At 37.2% G+C, this 23,773-nt stretch overlaps 1 protein-coding gene across 4 annotated transcripts in view; it reads right to left on the reverse strand.

Moving 5' to 3' along the window:
• The window catches only part of LINGO2 (leucine rich repeat and Ig domain containing 2), a 1,387,358-nt gene that overhangs the window by 591,587 nt on the left and 771,998 nt on the right, over positions 1-23,773 (reverse strand). For all 4 annotated transcript variants that reach the window (XM_051857089.3, XM_051857096.3, XM_070053181.2 and 1 more), the window contains one exon: positions 4,318-4,403. The gene's annotated coding sequence lies outside the window, so the exon portion shown is untranslated. The remainder of the gene's footprint in view (positions 1-4,317; positions 4,404-23,773) is intronic.

Here is a 23,773-nt window from a genome sequence, read left to right on the forward strand (position 1 = left end):
AGAGACAAAATAAAACATTCCCCAAAAATTGATAGAATTTATTACCACTAGACTTACCTAGAGAAACGCTAAAGGAAATATTTCAAATTGAAATGAAAATATGCTAGACAGTACCTCAATGTTAAAGCAAAATATAAAGTTCTCTAGTAAAGGTAAATGCAGAAACAGATAGAAATGAATTATTATTGGAATTTCGGTGTATAACTTTACTTTTCAATTTATATAGAATTTAGAAGGTAAATGCATAAAACAATTATGAATTTCTGGAAGGGGATACATCCTATAAAATACATAACTTATGACATCAATAACATAAAGTGAGGTAAACTGTTAGTGAATGGAGTTTCATATGTGATTGAAGTTATTGGTAAATGGACAAGTTCTGGTGATGTATGGTCATTTATAATCACACAACAATGAGAATATATTTAACCATACAGAACTACACAGTTAAAATAGTGAAAGTGGTAAATTATATAAATACATATATAAATGTATGTATATATACATATATATATATACACACACACACACACACACAAACACACTACAATAAAACAAAGAAATTGCATTGGGGTTTAGCTAATTTATGGGAATATGGTTTCATAAACACATACCACATGTCAATACAGTATCAAATTCTGTACACTCAAATCCTCTCAATGACATATCACTCAAGGTCTCATACTGTTGGGAAAGTAATAGCACTGGAAGCAAATGAACCATAACACAGCCCACCAGAGGAAATGCCTGGGAAAGTGATGGAGCTGTCAGACTTCCTGCATGGGTGAGAGCCTTAGGCCCTCTGTCAAAATCATGCTGCCCTCCTGGATCATTTTCATGCTTGCTGCCCATGTGCCATCCCTAGTTTCAACTGACTGGGCAAATAATTAGCTTTCCCAACACACAAATGGAGTGTGCAATCACTTTCCTGCAACCAGTTCTAATCATCACCAGTCAGCTGTGATTCTAATGTCATAAGATTGGATAGTGTCCAATGAAACATGACATAAATTGATAGATTGCAATACATCAATTAGCTAATGGGAAAGTAAAAATTGAGCAAAGTAAGTTGAATTTTAAGGTCAGTGGGATTTCCAGGTATGTGTATATTTAATGACATGAGTTTTCCTATAATTTTTCATTTTTTTTTACATACAGATGAATTTTAGGTCAGCTCAGGTGAATAAAGCTACCATTCTTCTTAATGCCTCCTCTAACTTTCCATACATTTTTTAATTTGGATGTAGCTAGGGAGTTGCTGCTCTGGGATATAAGTGTCATTCTTATCAGTCAGCATGGAAACAGTAATAAAAATCATAATGATATACCACAATACACCCATCCGAGTAGTTAAAACAAAAATTCCTCCTCCTCAACAAATGTTAGTAAAGTTGCAAAAGGACCAGACTGCAAAGTAATTGTACATCAATAGGAATTTTCTGATGTCCCAAAAGACATGTTTAAGGATATAAGATTAAAAACTGGTCAAGATGAAATGTACTGAAAGTTAAACTTAATGCTGCACATGGGAATCTCATATACATAAAACTGAGACTGAGAGGCCACATGCAAGCAAGTTCTAACTCTATTGTTCGATTTATAAAGAACAAATAATATGTAGTGTTAGAATTTAGGAAAAGAGTTTCATTTATGAAGCCTTCAGATTTGTGACTTGAAAAATATAGAGCACCTTCAATGGTGTTCGGCATCTTCTAATTTGAGTGGCATTACAGGTGTAGACATTGTGATAACTGAGCTGTTCTCTTAGGATTTGTGCACTCATATGTGTTTTCCAATAAATATATTTGCTTAAACTATGGCATGATATTTCATACACCAGAAAAATAGTCAAAAACTGATTTCTGGTATCTTAAACTATGATAAAAAGCATTCCACTAACATCATTTGGAGAAAAAAGTCAATCTTCCTCTAATATTTACTCACAACCACAAACTACTCCTGAACATCTGTGCAATATTGTTTTGACACAGATTTTAAAATAGTTATTAATAAAATAGCACATATAAGTATTTGGATCCATTTCAGTAGAACCGAGAAAGTCACAAAACCATCACAAAGTAAATTTTCACTGCTGACTCAATGTACATTTTACCTTACACCAAAAGGGCTGCAATTTTCTTTAGTGGTTTTTGAAATGAACAAGAAGCATTTATTTTTAAACTCCTTCAGTGTAGTTCATTTCCATTTCATAGCAGGCCAAGATCCGCTTCTATTGTTTAGAATTATACATAGGTCTCTACCCTACTTGGAGACAGACAAGATCCAGATTTCTAAATATAACTTAACTTATCTTTTCAAAGAATAAGATGTATGAGAAATTAAAAAAAACTTTTTAAAGTCTTTCCATAATATGCTACATATCATATTTATAGCAGTCTTGATGTCTTATAAATAAATTTAGAAGAAAAGGTTCCTTTAAACTTCCAACCATCTTTTCACGTTTCACATGTCAATTGTATCCCATAACTCTTTTACAGTGTTTTGTCAATTTTCTTTTACTAGCTTCATTTTGAGAATTTGGAAGTCAACCTTTATGCCCCTTAGACTATAAAGGTTTTGTTTTGTAGAATGAGGTAGTCCAGAGTCACATGAAAAGATGAGTACCAGCAGATGGAAAGCCTAAGACTGAGTGTTGTGTTTGCCTTATTTGCATGTCAGCTCTATTAGTGCCGCAGGGTTTGCTACCTAGTCTTCAGGCTATTGTCAGTCTGCACAGTAACTGCTCTACAACATGAGGAGCATGGAAACCCACTAATAACTTTTATAGAAACGTGGTAGGGTAATTTGTTTGTAGAATAAGAAAAGATCAAAAGAAAAATAGAAACTGTTTTTTGACATTGCATTTCTCTAGCTATACATTTTTAGTAATTTTACAGAAATACTTAGCCTGCAATAGATTAAAAATAAAGTGACCTTAACCACAGTCTAAGAAGCACTGAGTGTAAGACACACAGAGAGCCAGTTAAACTCTCAGAACCTCAGCTACTCCCTCTGCCAAATTACGAGAATGATCCCCATCCTGTTGGCTTTACAGTGTGTGAGTTCTAAGCAAACAGTATGTAGTCATAAACCACTCACAAAGTATAAGGCTTCGTATAAATATATTGGTTCCATACTTTAAGTAGTAGTCATTTAAGAAGCAGCATAACATCTCAGCTACAAAAAGCTTTGTATATATTAAATACTGGTAGTAGTCAGCTTTACTTAAGTCACTACTTGACTTAAATTAACTGACAGGACCAAGTTAGGAGAGGAGGTTAATCATCTTACTGTTTACAGGTTCACAGTTCAAGATTAGCACTCACTTTGGTCCAAGCACCTGGTGAAGCAGGTGGATGACAAGGGAAAAATCCCACTGCAACTCAGGAAGCAGAGTGAAGGAAATTTGTCCTTTACTTAGCCTCTATGTGGTCTCTCCTTACAATGTCATGATTTGATCACAGAAGCCTAGTAACCTAATGTGATCCAATCACTTCCCAAAGGTCCCACACTCAGCTGCCACCATTTGATCAAGCCTTTTCTTAATTCATCAGTCATTAGTCCATTAACCATTCACATATGACACTGACGTTGAACTATGTCTATGGGTTTGGAGTGAAATCTTTCTAAAATCATAACAATACTGAATAAATATTTGTTGACTTTATGAATAAACACAAGGACAGAAACTCTGTTATGAGAGGAAATCAGATTCAACAATTGTCTTAGGGAACAGTGTGTGAGTTAAAGTCAGGTTGCATAATCTGTTACTAGTAAAGTTTCCTCATCTGTATAAATATGGTAATTACAGCTACTAACTTTAAAGTAGTGAGGAATAATACAGTAAAATGTTTAGTAATTAGTACTTGGCATATGCAAAGTATTCAGTAATTATAAGTCTTGTTTCTAAAAGTCCTTTCTTTTCACAAAGGTAACTACTGGATTTGCTATATGCAATTTCTTAGTTAATCCTTAGGAAAATCTAACAAGAGAAATATTATAATTCCTAATTTAAAATAAGGAAGCTAGGACTCATGAAACACATGAAATGTTCATAAGGTCATCTAGCTTTTTAAAGTTCATGTGTACCTAGCAAAGTTGGTGACTATTCCCACAGAATATGGTCTTCTAATTCATGTGAATAATTTCACAGGCTATACTTTAGAAGCACTCTCATTTTTATTTTTAAACTGTGAAGATTCTTTGCATAAGAAATAGGATCCACACCCCTTATAGAAAAAATTAAAAAAGAAAAAAAGAAATAGATTCTATGACATATAGAAAAAAGATCCAGGGCTCACATTTTCCACTCACCAGTTTGGAGTGTTGGGCTCCTCATGCTGGTGATGTCCAGTTTTGTTGTTCTTCTCTGAGTCTCCTCTCATAATCTTACTTCTAAGCTGTCAAAGATTGGGGCGGGGTGGGGGGGAGAGGAGGAAAATAAAAATGACACTTGCTTTAAGAAGGACATCCATATAATCATGATCATAGCAATAATAATTCACATTTACAGAGCCTATTTGTAAAAGAAATTTATTTATTCTCTCTTTCATTTTCCTTTGAAAGAGAGAGGGAGAGAGAGAGAACTGCACCTGCTGGTCTACTTCCCAAATGCCCACACAAAAGCTAGAACTGGGGTCAGGCAAAAGCCAACAACCCCAGGGTCACACACTGGAGTGGCAGAAACAGAAATACTTGGCCATTATCTGCTGCCTCTCAAGGTGCTGGATATTAGTAGGAAGCCAGAATTGGAAGCAGAATCTGGATTTGAACCTAGTGACAGCAACATGTGATTCAGGTGCTCTAACTGGCATCTTAACTCCTGTGATAAATGGCCACCAGCCCCCCACCCCCAGCTCCATAGCAACTATTTTATAAAGCTCATATAGAAACACCTAGAAAACATAAGTCACTTCACATGTTAGGGATTTTACATTTTGAAGGGAAGTATATATTATGTTTATCTTGGAATTCTCAAAGCACGACAAATTATCTATTACCCAGACATCCCTTATATTATTTTCTTTATTAAATACACAAACAAAACTTGTGATAAAATTCATTCAAAAATTTGAAGATCTATGTAGTTCAACTTAAGAAGGTAAAATAGGATTTTGTTATAAGGTAGCTGCTTGCGGAAGAGGAGAAAACAGACCTGAGAAACAAATTACCCTTACTCTGACAGTAAACCTGCCATTTTAAAGGTTAAAAATCTGACAGGAAACTTGTAAGCAAGTCACAAACTATGCCTTGGGAATTCAATATTTAATGGTCATTGGATAAGTCTGAAAACACATCTTCAAAAATAATTATGAAATTTTACTTATTTATTTGAGTGTCAGAGTGACAGACTGGTAGAGAGATGGAGGGAGAGAGAGAGAGAGAGAGAGAGAGAGAGAGAGATTGATTCCATCCACTGGTTCATTTTCCAAATGCCCAAATACAATAGCTTGGGCTAGCTAAGCTGAAGCCAGGAGCCAGGAACTCCATCCAGGACACCATATGGGTAGCAGGGACCCAAGCATTTGGGGCATTACTTGCTGCCTTCCTAGGCACATTAGCAGGAAGCTATATCAGAACTACATAGTAGCTGGGACTCAAACTAGCACTCCTTTATGGGATATGAGAATCCCTAGCAGTTGCTTCACTCACTGCCTCACAATGTCCATCCCAATATATCCTTAATTATGCAGTTTAGTGTAGATTTCTGTGAGTATGCATAGACCAGGGTCAAATATTTAGAGACTTATATCACTGTGTCCTTTGGTAGCTCTTACTAATAACAACTGAAAAGGGAAACAAGTAACTGTCACACAGACAAAGAAAACTAAACAATGAGGTCTCAATACTACTATTACAGAGCATTGACTTTTGGTTTACTCATTCACATAGCAAACTATAAAGACCCTATTACTTTAGCAGTTTTTTGATTCTTATTTGGATTATTCTGCCAAAATACATGCAACCCTGCTAAGTTGTGTTTCTACCTTTTTTTCTTGTTAAAGTGTTGCTTCTCAAGATTAAAACATGTATGATTTAGATGGTGAGTTAAATCTGCATATATCAAAATGCAGCTTTTTTTAGTCAGTGGATCTGGGGAGGCTAAAAAGACTGCATTCTTCACAAATGTAGGTTATTCTGATGGTGCTGAGCTACTGACCACATTTTGGGTAACAAGAACTCTGTGAACAGGTGGCAGTTCTTGATTTCAAAAAGGTCCTTGACTAATTCATGATGTATATGCTTCCCATGTGCAAAAAAATGTAACTATAACTAATAATTATTGATGGTTTTCTAACTCATATTTTTTCTGACAAATTCCATTATTATGAGATCAAAAATATACCACTGTAAAACAGTTACATATGAAAGTAAATTTATTCTTATTTACTTTCTGATTTATCAATAATTATGAATAAACACAGATTTGATTTTCTTTGCATTGAAAGCGAGCATCCTGATTGCACATAATGGCCTTACATTACATTTAGCAACACATAACACAGTGAATGAAATATTGACTTTTTTCTCACCAGCTAATAAGATTTTAGATAACTTATGCTTGCTTCTGCACTGTTTTACTTTACTTCTGATATTTTTACCTTATATATTTTAACTATAATTTATTAGGTTCTGTATAATATGTCATGTAAATATGTATTTGGATATGTTCATGTGCATATAAATATAATATCTCATTTAATTGATAAAATTAATGTTTTAATTTTAGGTACCTAGAAAAAGCCAGGCACTGTATTAATATGTGCTTTGCAAATAATAATTCACTTAATCTTTATTTTACAAACTAGCTTTTAATATCTGACCTTTTAGGAAGACAAATTAGTTCAAGGTCATATGATTTGAAGTTGGCAGGATGGGATTAATTTTCAAGTATGCTTAGTCTTGTGTTTATAATCAAGAGAAATTATTACTTTTAATTTAATAATATATTCCTTACTAGGAGATCTGTAGAAAATTAATTACATTACAAACATAGACATAACGATAAACACTATGTTATACAGTTTATTAAAGGAAAATCTTTACCTTCAAATAAAAATTGCTTTCGAAATCCCAGAAATGACTATGAATTATACAGAATAATGATTCTGGCCATTCTTTACAAAATTAGAAAAAGATAATTTCATTGCTATATGTTACTGGGATTTATTTGTGCTGAAGCTCTTTCCACAAGAGGAAAGAATGTACGAAAATAACTGGATAATGAAATAAATATTTAAGCATAAGAGGCCTATAACAAAAGTATGCTTATTTCTGAAGTCACTTAGAGATATGTCCAAAAAGTAATATATTTCAGAAGAATGTTTTCCAAATTCCATTTTTAAAAATTCACCATTGCTCATGTCTGCAATCACCATTTTTGCCATTTTGAAGACCATTATTGAAGTCTATTTATCAATTAGAACTATGTCAAACGATATTCTCATACATGCAAGTTTCAAAAAGTTTTTGGGAAAATGGAGTGAAAAGATGTTATTTTGGTAGAAAAGGTATTTAAAATCCACACATAGTTTTTTCATAATATAAATTTTGCAGAAACTTTTAAAAGATTCCTCAGCATGTGTTTATATACACACATACACAAACACATAAATGCAAATACACACACACACACACATATAACTGTGTACTAAATATGCACTAACTTTTTCCTTGCCACCATTCTCTAAACAAAATGGTACAACACCTATTTATATAGTGCTTGCACTGTATTAGGTATTGCAAATAATCTAGAATTTATTTAAAGTACATTAAGTGGATATATGTAGGTTAGATGCAAATTCTATATAAGGAATTTGAGCATCAATGGATTTTGGTATTATCAGTTGGGGTTTGGTCCTAGAACCAATTCTCTAAAGATTATATAATTAAATTTTGGGGAAAAATTAATACAGTTACTTCCTAAACAAAATTTTAACCTCCATAATAAATAGCACAATTGTCTAGTTTGATAAACCATTTAGTGGTATAATTTCAAGTGAAGTTCATATACAATTCCAAAGAGTTGCTATTATAATCATTATAGGTCAAAATGGTTTCATTTAGATTTTATACCAAATTTAGAACTTCTAACAACACAGAAAAGACACAGTCTCTGCCCAATAGGTAAGTATGGCTCCTTTCAGAAAGAAATTTAGTAAGAACTGGTCAGTTTTCTTTTTCTTCATTAATGCTGGAGATACTTTACCATCTTCTTTTAAATAATATTTTCATAAAATAAAGTAACATAACTTTGATTATGTCTAATCAGTTATTAAGAAAAGTTTGTTCTTTTCAAGATCAGATGGGAAAAAGTCCAGTGAATTCTTAGCATAAGTACAAATATGGGAATATAAAAAGCAATGGTTGCAATAAAAATTCAGATAGGAACAAAGAGAAAAATAAATTGTATCCAGAAGTATGTGTGTGTAACTGTGAGTGGAGAAGAAGTTTCAAAATTGAGGGTGAAACTATTGCTTACAAGAAAAATCTAATAATTCTAACACTGCTGGGTAATGTCTTAATGGAAAAAGTCATATCTCCTAACTTATTTCATAGGTTTTAGCTTCTTTCTTTTTTTTTTTCTTTTTTTTTTTTTTTTTTTGATAGGCAGAGTGGACAGTGAGAGAGAGAGAGAGACAGAGAGAAAGGTCTTCCTTTGCCGTTGGTTCACCCTCCAATGGCTGCCGCGGCCGGCGCACCACGCTGATCTGAAGGCAGGAGCCAGGTACTTATCCTGGTCTCCCATGGGGTGCAGGACCCAAGCACTTGGGCCATCCTCCACTGCACTCCCTGGCCACAGCAGAGAGCTGGCCTGGAAGAGGGGCAACCGGGTTAGAATCCAGCACCCCGACTGGGACTAGAACCCGGCGTGCCGGCGCCGCAAGGCAGAGGATTAGCCTAGTGAGCCACGGCGCCGGCCAACTTTCTTATTCAATCTACTCCTAAAATGCATCCAAGTAGCCTATTCAATTTTATTACTTCATCTTATTTTTTAATCAAAAAAAGAGCTTTAGGAAGCTCCTTTTTCAGACCTTGGTGTCCTTTTGTAATTTATAATTTAGAAGAGGGTTGAAGGATTCTCCTGAAGAACTAGATGATGGTGCTAGGCCTCTCTCTCTGACTCTCACCACCTGTTGCACCTGTTACTGTGACATTTCTTCACTAAGTCACCTGCCTCAACAACAGACCCACATCCTTTTCCTTCCCCATGTTCACCAGATTAAATTCTCATATTCAAAGCTATCTTGGCAACCTTCTACCAAAATACTCTGGTCTGCTCCTTCTCTATGGAAGACAGGAATGGAGTCATGGAGCTCCATGGCTAGCTCCAAAGCCTGAGCTCAAATCTCCAATGGTCTTTGATTTACTTTTTCAGACTCACATGTTGTGAGAAACAGCTAATGCAAAAGTGTAGGGATCTCTACAACTCATACTCAGAAGGAATGGGAAATAATATTACTAGCCTCCATATTATACAAGGAAACAACTAAAACACAGAGATATTATGACACCCTAGTGGAAATCAGGGTTCAGTCTTCTATCTCCAGAGCATGCATCACCCTAAACTTATTCGCCCTCCATATGGGATATGATGAACCACTTCTTGAATACTTTTCCTGTGTCAGAATACAAATGTTGTGTCTGAACTTTTTTTTTAGAAGTATATCTCTACTTGGCTCCCTTATTTTCAAACATTTAACATCTCTCAAAGCCCAGATTAAATGCTTACTTTCTGTTACCCTTCTGCTGGATATGTGTTTTCTTTATCCTCTATGTTATATAAGTCTTTACTGTACTTCTTCTAGAGCATTTCTATCTACTATTATTTTTATGTAATCATTTGCCAAGTAATTGTTTTGTTCTTTTAGAAGATTTTATAGGAATACTGTGTTGGCCCATCAGAGGCTATGAAGACCAGTTATATACATTTTAACAAAAATTTTCTACCTAGCTCATGCTATTCTTTTTTAAGAAAAATAATCTAGTGGTAGCTACCTAAATTATAGGCACATCAGATGAGAAGAATGAATGAGCCTCAAATACAGGCTTTGCATTTCAAAATCCAATTGTTGCAAACCATCCCAATCCTTTTATAGCAGTACAAGTTTAGGATAGGTAGGTTTATTTAATAGAAAATAATTTTGGTTAGAATTAAGATTATTTCTCCTTAAACCTATTATCATAATTTGTCTAGATCTCAGAAAAGCTTGCTGATATTCCTATCTGCAAAGCAAAGGATTGTCTGCTGATAAAGTGCTTTTTGTGTACTGTAGGCATTTTGGAAATAGCTCTCGGATCAAAGTAAATGAGTTCCAGTATAAATAAAAAACCTGAGACACTGCAGACAGCACTCAGCAAGATATTGGTGTGACAGCTAGAAAGATGTGGTGTGACCCTCTGCAACTGATGTTTTGTATTGAGCACAGGGTCTAATAAAATGAGTTCCATCATGGAACTTGTGTGCTCAATGAAATCTGTATTAAACCTAAATATGTGCTCTGACTGTTGCTTTAGTGAATGAAAAAAAAAAAGAAAAAAATGTAATACTGGAATGCAAGTTTGAGTCACATTCAGGTCTCAAAATAACTGTTAAATATGTGTTTTATATTGTAATCAAAGACAGAAGTGAAAGAATATTTATGTTACTGTGCTGCGACATTATTTCAAATACACTGAAACATGACTTTGTTTATTCTAAAACCTCTGGCACATTTTACAGTTGGATTCATTTTCGAACACTTTCAAAGCTGTAGTTCATTAAATTACATTTGTTTCATATAAACCACCCTGCATATGCACTGCAATCTGAAGAGATGGTGGGGAGGGCAGGAATTCTTTTAAATACATTCTATTTTATTTATAAAGATGAATGCATTTTTTCATTGCTGTAGGAAGAGCTTCAGATTCTGGTAAGAAAGGGAAATAAGAGAAAATACTTCAACTTAAGAGGCTATGCTCTGTCTACTGCCCAGGCATTGAACCAGGGGTTCTAGGGTCAGAATGGTTCTACTAGCCTGTGGTTTCCTAGACTATTCCTCACTTGGGTTAAGGGAGTAGGAGTTGTTTATTGAGGTTTGATTGTCATCTATTTGGGTACAGCTTAGCGACACAGCAACAATTTTCAGGTCAACATGATTCAGGTTGCCCAGTGTATCTCCCACTCTTGGAGAATGGGAACTGTATGCAGTTCTCTTGGAACCACGAAGAGAAATAAACAGGAGCTCTAACTGTTGGGTAAGTATTTACAGTGAAAGCTAGCTACGTTGTACCTATCATACACTGGTCCAAATGTAACCCCTAGAACTATTTAGAATATACAGAATCCCATTTTCACATGTAAGCTCTTCAAATAATGAAGGAGGTTCTCATTGCCCTGCAGGGATAGGGAGAGTCATTCAGACCCAACATCACCACTTTATTGAATACGCAATGACAGCCACATTTCTCAGAAGGCATGTTCACAGACACTTCACTATTCTGGTCACCTTCTTCCAGATGCACTTCCATTTGTCAATGTCTCCTTATAAAATATATTGAACACACTATGACATTTCTGAAGCTTCTAGCAGAAATAGTATACTGAGAATAACAGTAAATTACTCCAGCTTATGAAGAGCGACTAAATTTAAGCAAAATTTCCATTTTCTAAAAGTTGCCATATGGAGAGAAATTATTAGAATATTAATGAATTAAAATTGAACTCTAAGTTTAGTGGTTTTCACAGAGTCATGCTTAAAAAGAGAGAAGAGACAGAGGGAGGGAGGGATGGAGAGGAAGGGAGAGGTGGAGGGAGAGAGAGAGAGAGGGAGAGAGAGAGGGTGAGAGAGAGAGAGAGGCTGGCATTGTACTGTAATGGGTAAAGCCACTGCCTATGATGCCAGCATCTCATATGGGCACCTGTCTGTGTCTCAGCTATTCCATTTTCAATCCAGCTCTCTGTTGATGGCCTAGGAAAAGCAGTAGGAGATGGCCTCAAGTGGTTGGGCCCTTGCCAACCACAAGGGAGACTTGGATGAAGCTCTTGGCTTTGGCCTGGTCCAGTGTTGTCCATTGCTACCATCTGGAGAGGAAACCAGTGGATGGAAGATATCTCTCTCTCTGTCTCTCCATCTCTCTGTGTAACTCTGATTTTCCAGATAAATTAATAAATCTTTTTTTTTTAAATGTAGTCAGAAGACATAGATTAAAAACAAAAGAAAACAAAATGTATTAACTGGCTTTCAGGGGGATGATTATAAGAGTATTGTTACTGCCAAATCACAGTTCTTAACACCCCCACCAATGAATATGATGGCACTTCAAAAAGTGCATGGAAAATGCAATGTTACTTTTGTGGTGGAAGCAAAGGTCTTCAGAATTAATTCCAATTTGTCTAGTAAGATAGCAATTTAATATGGATGACGAGAGCTTACAGATACCCTTGTGATGCCTGATTAGGAATCCAGCAGATTTGAAATGTTGAGTCTTGTTGCTAAACTCTTATAACAGTCAGCTTGAGGGTAACACTAGTTGCTGCTTGGCGTAATTATTTTCCTGAAGTGACAATTCAATAATGCTGTGTGCCAATTTCCTACACCCAAGTGAAGTAAATGTTGGCCACTATGCTTGGCAATTTGTGTGTCACAAGTGACTGATAGCAAGGAATAGGTGTTCAGTAAATATTTACTGATTAAAGTTTGACAAAAGCTAGGATGGCTTTGTGTATTTAAAGAAATGAAATATATATTATAAAAATCAAGGAGTTGTTCCCTGTAAAGTTCCTTCAATCTTCTGTCTCTGAAAGAAAATAGACGTAAATATGTATGTGCATTTACATATGCATTGGAGTGTGTGAGTGAGTGTATTGTTGCTCAACACCTTCTCCTTTTATGTTGAACAATTATTGGTAGTCTAATATTTCTAAGCAAATACTCTTTTAATGGAACAAAAATATTGACTCTCCTTTACTTCATGAAACACAAACCCAAATACTAAGAAACAAAACCAAATGGAATTTTAAAAGGAGTTAAAAAAAAAGTCACATAGAATCAGAATCTGTGGGCAGAAGACAGAGTTTACAGTTATTTCCTGAGGATGTAGCATGCAGAGCTAGACTTTTTAAAATTTATTTATTTATTGTTTTTAGTTTTTTATTTTAATTTTCATTTTAATTAATTTTAACAGATTCAATATTTTTAGATACAAATCTAAGACATATGATATTCCCTTCTTCCCTCTCTCCTAACCTATTCCCTTCTAACTTTCTTTAAATTTTTTTAGTTTTTGAATAACATATTAAATTTATATTAAAGTAAAATGACCTTAGTTTAGTGTGAATATAGACAGTGGCTATAAACAATAACTGAATGTATAAATGACCATTTCACCAATATACAGTTATTTTCGGTCAATTAGTCATTCATAATTTCTTTCAATGAAATAAAACCAATAACAATGTAGCATCTAAATAGTTCCTGTGGCCGGCGCCGCGGCTCACTAGGCTAATCCTCCGCCTAGTGGCGCCGGCACACCAGGTTCTAGTCCCGGTTGGGGCGCCGGATTCTGTCCCGGTTGCCCCTCTTCCAGGCCAGCTCTCTGCTGTGGCCAGGGAGTGCAGTGGAGGATGGCCCAAGTGCTTGGGCCCTGCACCCCATGGGAGACCAGGAAAAGCACCTGGCTCCTGGCTCCTGCCATCGGATCAGCGCGGTGCGCCGGCCGCAGCGCGCCAGCCGCGGCAGCCATTGGAGGGTGAACCAACGGCAAAGGAAGACCTTTCTCTCTGTCTCTCTCTCTCACTGTCCACTCTGCCTGTCAAAAAAAAAAAAATAGTTCCTGTATGGTTATAAAATAATATTTAAGTTCATTTAGACTTTAAGCCATTTCCTTTCAACAGTTTATGCAAAGAAGAATTTGATGCAGACTGTAATGAAATATTTACATATAACATATTTTTGTATTCTATTAGTTACCACAGATCAGGGAAAACATATTCATCTTTCTGGGACTGGTTTATTTCACTAAATAATGGTTTCCACTTGCATCCATTTTGTTGTGAAAGACAGGATTTCATTATTTCATATGGCTGAGTAGTATTCCACAGTGTATATGTACCACATTTTCTTTATCCATTCATTGGTTAATGGGTTGATTCCATATCTTAGTTATTGAGTTAGGCTGCAGTGAGCATGGGGGTGCAGATAACTCTTTCATAAGCTGTTTTCATTTCATTTTGGTAAATTCCCAAGCATGAGATGGCTGAGTCATATGGTAGATCTATTTTCAGCTTTTTTTAGAATCTCCATACTATCTTCTAGAATGGCTATACTAGTTTGCATTCCCACCAACAGTGGATTACAGAGCCCTTTTCACCACATCCTCACCAGCATTTATTATTTTTTGATTTCTGTATGATAGCCATTCCTACTAGGATGAGGTAACTCTTCATTGTGGTTATTATTCGCATTTCTCTGATGGCTAGTAATCCTGAGCATTATTTCATGTGTCTGTTGGCCATTTGAATTCCATCTTTTGGAAATGCCTGCTTATGTCCTTTGCCCATTTCTTAACTGGATTGTTCGTTTTGTTGTTGTTGGATTTCTTGAGCTATTTATAGATTCCGGATATTAATCCTTTCTCAGTTTCATAGTCTGCAAATATTTTCTCCCATTCTGTCAGTTGCCTCTTCTCTTTGCTGAGTCTTTCCTTTGCAGTCTTTCTTTCTCTTAGCTTTATGTAATCACATTTGTCCATTTTTGCCTGTGCTTCTGAGGTCTTTTGTAGGGCATTTGCATTCTCTGTATTAAGGTCACTGCTATAGTTGAGACAAAGAGAGCCATTCAGCATGCACTATGTTGAGCAGAGAAGGCAGTAGCAGTTCCAGAGGAAGGTGGCCTTAAGGCAATGTAAAGAAGGTATGGGGTCAAGAATGTCAACAGTATACACGGTAAATCACAGAAAGCACAACTGGAGTTCTACTTTGGATGAAAGCAGGCCCAGAGAAGTTACCACTGATCCAATCAACAATTTTATGGGGACTGACTCAGGTTCGCTAGGTATAAGCCTCATTTTATCCTCTGTGTCTTTATGATAGTAAGCCATCTTCTAAAAGTCTATAGAACACTGGAGTTTTTTGATAAATATTCACTTAGTATGCTTTTTTCCACTACTGTGATTTACAGAATGAATTAAAGGACAATTTGATATTTTTAATATTGACTCACCAGGTATTTCTAGAATGCAGGTAAAATAGTTTAGTATAAGCAAATCCTATAGGAATAATCCTGATAGTTTTTCAAAAACATGATGTGATATATGGATCATATACTGATTATTCTTCTATTGAATGTATTTTAAAGATTTTCATATTTATTTGAAAGGCAGACTGACAGAGGGAAAGATTGAGACAGAGGCAGAAAAGAGGGAGGGAGTGAAAAAAAGAGAAAAGAGAGAGAGAAAGGGATGGGAGGAAGGAAGGAGGTAGAGGTGGAGGGAGGGAGAGAGGGAGAGAGAGAGATTGTCTATCAACTGGTTCACTCCTCAAATGAATGGTCACAACAGCAAGGACTGGGCCAGGGACAAGCCAGAAGCCAGGAGCCAGGAACTCCATGCTTGTCTACCACATGGTGACAGAGAACCAAGTACTTGAATCATCCTCTGTTGGCTTCCCAGGTACATTAGCAGAGAGCTAATCAAAAGCAGAGTAGCCAGGACTTGACCCGGCACTCCAATGTGGGATACTGGCTTTGCCAATTGGTGGCTTAACCCACTGTGCCACAAAGCTAGCCCCATAACATTGCCATTTTTTTGACAGGCAGAGTGGACAGTGAAAAAGAGGGAGAGAGAGAGAAAGGTCTTCCTTTACCGTTGGTTCACTCTCCAATGGCTGCTACGGCCGGCACGCTGCGGCCGGCCCACCACACTGATCCGAGCCAGGAGCCAGGTGCTTCTCTTGGTCTCCCATGCGGGTGCAGGGCCCAAGAACCTGGGCCATCCTCCACTGCCTTCCCAGGCCACAGCAGAGAGCTGGACTAGAAGAAGAGCAACCAGGACAGAATCCGGTGCCCCAACCAGGACTAGAACCCGGGGTGCCGGCACCGCAGGCGGAGGATTAGCCTATTGAGCCGCAGAACCGGCCTACATTGCCATTTTTAAGAAAATTTGTCTAAAACCATTTGAAAGACACATTTATGAGAACCAATTCAATAAATCATTTTTCTCATAAAACATTCTTCTTTTTCATCTCATGGAAAAACTTATGAAAAATACCCAATTGCCCAGAGGAAGATTAAGGGAAGTATACAGAAATATCTACTACATATTCTACCTGAAAAAGACTAAAATAAACAACAGCATGAATCTTAATCTTTTCTGTACTATGACAACTCATGCCTGGGAAAGCAGTTAACTGCATTCAGAATTGTTCCTAATTTATTGCTGATGTGGTAAATGTTAACTATTGTTGCTACAGCCATTAACCCAAACTTGTTAATTAAGGAGGAAAATTATAGAATATTTTTTCATCTTAATTTGCAAAGATGATCTCAGTCAACACAGGTTAGCTATTTGATGATGATTCTCAGCTGTTAATACGACCCACAGTGTATAAATTAAAAAGAAAAACAAAACAGAGAAAATAATTAGCTATTAAGCAGACTTAAAGGGCTCCACAGTATACCCTCATGCATACTCTGAAATTTATGTTCCTTAGTATGGTCCTGCTGACACCTAACTTGAAAGTCATTTTACTAGATTTTTTTAATTCTGTCACCTTTCTCAAGGGAGTAATTTTTAGTAGCGAAAACGCTATGTGACATATGGGGATGGGAAACACAGTGCTGAACTGTCAGTATGGATTTGCAAGGTCTTTGTGCTTTTTGAAGTTTGGCAAGAGGTGGGTATTGTGGCACAGTGGGTTAAGCTGCTGCTTGAGACACCTGTATTCCATATCAGAGTGCCTGGTTTGAATTCTGGGTATTCCACACTTCTGACCCAGCCTCCACAATGTGCCTAGGAAGCAGCAGATAATAGCCCAACTGCTTTGGCTCCTGGATTCATCCTGGCCTACCCCAGACTGTTGCGTGCAATTGGGGAGTGAACCAGCATACGGAAGAGATTCTCAGATTTTCTCTCTCTCTGCCTTCCAATTTGAAAGACAGAGTTACAGAGAGAGAGAGAGAGAGAGAGAGAGAGAGGTCTTCCATCAGTTGGTTCACTCCCCAAATGGCTGAAAGATCGGGGCTGAGCTGTGCTGAAACCAGGAACCTAGAGCTTCCTCCAGGTCTCCTACATGGGTACAGTGGCCCAACTACTTGAGCCATCTTCCACTGCTTTCCCAGGCACATTAGCAGGGAGCTAGGTTGGAAGTGGAGCAACCAGGACACAAACCAGTACCCATAAGGGACTTCAGCATTACAGGCAGTGGCTTTACCTGCTCTGACACAATGCTGGACCAAAAGAAATAAATCTTAAAATAAAGAAAGGCTGGAAAACACTTGGGGTTACCTTGAAAAGACAGTTTAAAGATGTATAATGATATCCAAGTATTTTTGAAAAGGGTTTCATAACAGAACACTTTCTTTCCAACACTGGTGGGTAAGCTCAACAGGAAGACAGAAAACCCTCTGGTTAAAGTTTCTGTAACCCTCCCATTTTCAAGGATTAATTGAAAAAAAAAGTTGAAGAATTTAAAAGAATCCTAAAGAATAATATATTTAAAATGGACTACTGTTGGCAGGATGGCAAATTAGAGAGTGATGTGTTGCACTAGACTAGTGATAAACACTGAAAGAAAGGGATATAGGAAGTGCACTTTCAGGGGAGAATTGGAAAGAAAACAGCACTGGAAATCTGACAAGAGAAGGAGGAACCTGGTAGACCTGTGTGGAGGGTGCAGATGTACAACACAAATGCAGGTGCTGACCACGACTGCATCAGCTAAGAGCCAGAGCGGGCCACAGCTTGAGACAGCGGTGAGACTACAGCAACCCATGGCGATATAACTGGAGGGAGAGTGCAGTGAGTCTGGACTGGAGCCTGGGGGCTAGCAGCTGCCCACGGACCCAGTGGAAGTAGAAGGGGCATGTCTGACTTGCCCCACAAATTCCCCCACAACAGTGCCCGCTGCTTGAGTGCCATTTTGGGTCTGGGCAGCAGCTGTTCGAGCCTTTATGCATGCACACAACTACTGGCTGAGACAGGATGCCATCTTCACAGCTGTACTGGTGGCAGCGGGGAAGCAACATGTGGCCAGTGGCTCATGTGTACCCCTGTGATCCAGTGATTCTTGTCAAAGGAACAATCTTCAGTCCCCACTGATTTTGAGCCTAGATGGGAGGTGGCTGGGCAACCACAAAGGATGGTGAGGTGTCTGCAGCCTCCCAGGATCAAGACGCCTAGGTGGAAATGTCAGGGAACATCTTCCTCTCTGCTGACTAAGCAGACCGGCAGGGCAAACAGAAACCTCTTCACCCAATGACTGTGGGAGGCTTGTGTGCTGACACTGTGGGGATTCAGTGGTTACATGAGAAGGTGCAGGGAGTAGCTGGGTCTCTGGGCAATCACTGGGGGTGGCTCCACATGATCACTCTGTTCACAGCAGACTGTGCAGATCATTTGTGCAGTTCATATGGTGGCATGGAATACCTTGGGGGCTAAAACCTGGGCTTTAAGATCTATCACGCCCAACTTGGGTGTTACCCTGGATACTTGGCCCACTCTGGGGCACTGATCAGAGCTCCCTGGCCACACCCACCACACATCTCTTGACATTCACCGAAAGAGTAGACATCTCACTAAGCCACAGAGGCTTAAAGATAAAAACCATCAGAGGAATAAAACAAAAATCAACCTCACAAATACCTAAAAGCAAATGCAGAAATTCAAGAAAAAAGAATCAGGAAGATATAATATCATGGCCTCCCCCGAAAGGAACACAACATTTCAATATTAGAACGTGAAAAAGAGGTTGAGGAAATGCCAGAAACTGGTGCAGCTACTGTGGAAGACAGTACATAGATATCTCTGAAATCTGAATATATACCTACCATATGATCCAGCTGTCCCGCTCCTGGGAATTTACCCATACCAAAATAAATCAGCATATGAAAGCATTACCCTTATACCCTCATGTTCATTTTGCAGCACAACTCACAATAGCAAAGATATGGAATCAATCCAGATGTCCATCAACTATTGACTGGATAAAGCACTTATGGTGTATATGGATTACTACTCAGCAGTACAAAAAAAAAAAATGAAATCCTGTCTTGCAACAAAATGGACGCAACTGGAAACAATTATACTTAGTGAAATAAGCCATTCCCTAAAAGGAAGACATCACATGTTTTCCCTGATCCAAGGTAACTAATAGAGAATGTAAAATACAGTATATTTGAGTGAAATAGACATTTTAAGATTCGATGATTGTTGACAGCCCTTGTCTCTTTGGTTGAGGAACAGCTTTTTTTTTAAATTATTTTTAATTTTTTCTATACTTTTCATTGAAATCTTTTTATTTAGTATGGGGTTAACTATATGATCATTAAATAAACTGAATATAGATCTTTGTAAAAATTAATAGTGAGTATGTGAGAGGCAGGAGGAGGAAGCATTGGAGCACAGGTGGGAGGGAGGGTAGGGGAATAATGTCACTAAGTTCCTAAATCTGTATACATGAAATACATGAAATTTGAATAACTGAAATAAAAATTTTAAAATGGACTACTAACAAATACTTACAGTTATTTTAAACACATACTTTATTACTCATTCTGGCACTCCTTGAAAATGACATTGGGCCAGGTGGGCCAATAGTGTGACCTATGATGGCAGGTCCTATTTCTGTGTCATCATCATTTTACTGTTGTTTTTCAATTAAACTTGGTTTTCAAATATTCTGAATCTGTGCATACTGGACAAACATATTAAATATGCAGATAAAGTTGTCAAACAATGATCCAAATCCTTGACAGGTTCATCCAAATTTAAATATCCTAAGAGAGTTAAAACAATGAAATATAGTATGGTGTTTAAAAACATTAGATCTGGAGTAAAACCTTGAACTGAAATATTAACACTGTTATTAATTGGTTATATATTAAGCAGATTATTCAATTTATTCAAGCCAATATTTCCTCACTTGAAAAATAAGGAAAATAACAGTAACTATTTCACACAGTTATGAGAATCAAATAATATGTTTCAGAGGATTTAGATTATAATGAGTAATCAATATAGCAGTTAGTCATTTTGCTTCCATTAATATCATACTTTTCATTAGTAGCCTCAGAGATAAAACCTAACATCTCTCAGTGAAAGATGCTTCCAGAGTGAATTTGATCAGAGCTATCTTATTACATGGTGATTGTAATTGTACCAAATCATAGTCCCAAGTTAAATTGTGATGGTTTCTGAGTTAATTATATTATTCGCTGTCATCAAATTGCCTGATGGTGAAATCTGTCTTTAAATATTTGATGAAGAAATAAATATTTCCTATTTTCCCCAATAATTTAAAGTTAACAAAATGCTTAAAATGAATTATTTAATTTTCATTTGTTTAGCCAGTGATCGAGACCTTGGCTTAAAGAAATGAAGAATGCAAAGATTTAAAGGAATCAATCCTGAGGATATCAGTTTTGGTGTCCCTCAGAGGCCCATATTTTAGAGGTTTAGTCCCCAAATTCTAACAGTAATACTTAGTGGTTAGTGAATTAAGGTGAAGACTTATTCTGATTATGATGCTTTAGGGTGAGGTGTTTGGGGAAAGATTAGATTGGATTAAATGGTCCGGGTGCAGCCCCAGGATGGAATGTTGGTGGCTTTATAAAGACAGACACAGGGACTGCAAGTTGAGCCTGCTACATGTCTCTCTGCTTCCAGGCTGGTCATGTGATCTTCATCATGTGATCTTCACAGAATATACAGTGCAGCATCCACTTCCCTCATCAGCTACCACACTATGAAGGCCACCTGATCCTGGACTGTAAAACTCCAAATTGATAAGCCGAACTAAACGTGCTTCTTTCTTAAGTTTCTCCTCAGGTGATGAACAACTGAATAATATAATTTGTATTTTTTGTAGGAGAGGAATCCTTTCCCTGTTTCTCATCCTTCTGTCATTAGCCATCCAAAGTGGTAGCTTGACCCACTGTGCCCTAATGCCTGACCTATGGTTTTTGTTATTTATCAATATATATATATATATATATATATTTACATATAATATATATGTAAATAGAAATTATTAGTAACTAAAAATGCTTTTCATTAGTGTAATTTTCCAAAACATTCAAGTTAGTTTTAATAGTAAGAGTTTTTCTGTTTTTTCATACACATTTAATTCAATTTTATAGAATGTTGAAGTAAATTATGTAATTTCTGTAATGAGAATAGTGAGCATTTAATTGCTTTTGAATACATACAGCAGACTCTTGATGGGGGCAGAAAAACTATGTAAAACATTAGAGACTGACTTCTGCCTGATAGGAGACTGTGCTTTGGGCATCAGTGAGTGTGTTTTATTCAGGAAATGGGCAATTGGACTATTTTTGTTAGTAAGAAAATTGTCACTTAACTGTTAATAGAGTTTCTCTTGTGCATGGACCCAAAAAGAAAAATTGAAAGATACTATTTTTATTTAACAGTGTCTATTTTGTGTGTAGCTCTCTTAAGAATTCCAAGGAGTGGGTAGGTAGCTGGCCCATTGTATTTGGTCATTTCTGTATCAATAAAATTATACTCCCATCTAAAACATTCATAAACAAGCCTAGGCAATGAATTAAAATAAGGTCAAAGACTAAAAATGTGCTGAATTCAGTCTTGGCATTAAAGTAGTCATCAAAGTTCCAGACTGGTTCTCAGATGTAATGCATCCCCTGCTTTCCAGATGAGTGAGGATTCCAGATAGAACCAAGAGATCATTCCCAAAGAAACAAGAAACCCTTAAGTCCCATTACAACAATGAGGAGAAGATAAGCTTGTACTGTGGAAGTCAACAAAAAATATCCTGGCCTGGACACATTGACTTAGTGGTGCCTGAATGCTGTATAAGAATCAGCTCAAGCGCTTGCTACAAAGAACATTTTTCTAGTCTCTACTCTAAAAATTCTGATTAAGCAATTATGGACAAACCAGTAAGGCACATTTTAAAAGCTCCCCAGGTAAACTTGGAAGGGTGTTAGGTTTGTGAGCAAGTAGGTTAAGCGATTTCCCTAAAGTCATAAATCCAGTGAATGATAATGACAGAACTGAAAGCCACCTTCCTCAGTGTTACTTCATAACATAATGCCTGAAGTTAACCTTGAATTAAATCAGTTCTATTTATGCATAAGAAAATAGACACAAATAATCTTAAAGTGACAAATCCCATCAAACGTACAATAAAGAACCTGTGTTTTAAAGATCAACACTTAAAGGGCGAGTGTTGTGGCATAGCAGGTTAATACTCTGCCCGCAATGCCAGCATCCCATATGGGGGCCAGTTCAATAGCTGGTTGTTCCACTTCCAATACAGCTCTCTGCTAATCTGCATGGGAAAGCAGCAGAAGATAGCCCAAGTCCTTGGGCCCCTGCATACACATGGGAGACCCAGAAGAAGTTCCAGGCATTGGACTTTGGATCCACCCAGCTCCACCCATTGGGACCATTTGGGAAGTGAACCAGTGCAATGTAAGATGCTCGCTCTCTCTCTATCTCACTCTTTGTTTCTGTCTCTCCTCCCAATGTTTCTGTCTCTCCTCCTAACTCTGAAATTCTGACTTTCAAATAAATAAAAAATAAATCTTAAAAAACAAAAGATCAATGCTTTAATAATGTTGGCAAGTGTGGGGAGATAAGGTCTCTTTTGTTTGTTTGTTTGTTTGTTTGTTTTTGACAGGAAGAGTGGACAGTGAGAGAGAGACAGAGAGAAAGGTCTTCCTTTTACCCTTGGTTCACCATCCAATGGTCACTGCGGCCAGCACACCGCGCTGATCCGAAGCCAGGAGCCAGGTGCTTCTCCTGGTCTCCCATATGGGTGCAGGGCCCAAGGAATTGGGCCATCCTCCACTGCACTCCTGGGCCACAGCAGAGAGCTGGACTGGAAGAGGGGCAACCGGGACAGAATCAGGCGCCCCGACCGGGACTAGAACCGCAGGCAGAGGATTAGCCTAGTGAGCTGCAGCACCAGCTGAGATAAGGTCTTCTCACACAGCACTCTGATCGCATAAATTAATTCAACCTTTCTGAAGGACAATTTTTAGGATCTACAAAAACTTTAACTTGTAAACTAACAATTTCACTTTTAGAAAAATATCTTACAGCTATGTTTAACATATAATTAAAGATATATGCAAAATGTAAAATTGTCTAAAACTGCAAAAACATAAATTCACCAATAGAGAAGCAGAAAATATGCACATAGTATGATTTAGTTTTGTGATATCAATATGATTGTGTTTGCACAGAAAATTCTTTGAGGAACACTTGAGTAATTCCTAAGAGTGATTAACTTTGTAGCAGTGAAATGGGGCATTATGGTATATATTAGCTTTCTGCTGCTACTATAGCAAATTATCACAAAACTGGCAGCTTAAAAGAATACAGATTTATTATCTTGCAACTCTGAATCTAAGTCTGATAAGTCTTCTGGAGCTAAAAGCAAGAGAATGGGCTGCTTCCTCCCGGAGGCTCTATGGGTAAATATATTCCTTGTCTCTTAGAGCTTTTAAAGGCTTCTTGGCATTCTTTGGCTTGTGACCACATCACTCCAATCACTGCTTCTATGATTACATTATCCTCTTATCAATGT

This window comes from Oryctolagus cuniculus, chromosome 1 (genome assembly GCF_051225735.1).
Source record: "Oryctolagus cuniculus isolate XC-2025 breed Fujian yellow rabbit chromosome 1, ASM5122573v1, whole genome shotgun sequence".
Taxonomy (NCBI): Eukaryota; Metazoa; Chordata; class Mammalia; order Lagomorpha; family Leporidae; genus Oryctolagus; species Oryctolagus cuniculus.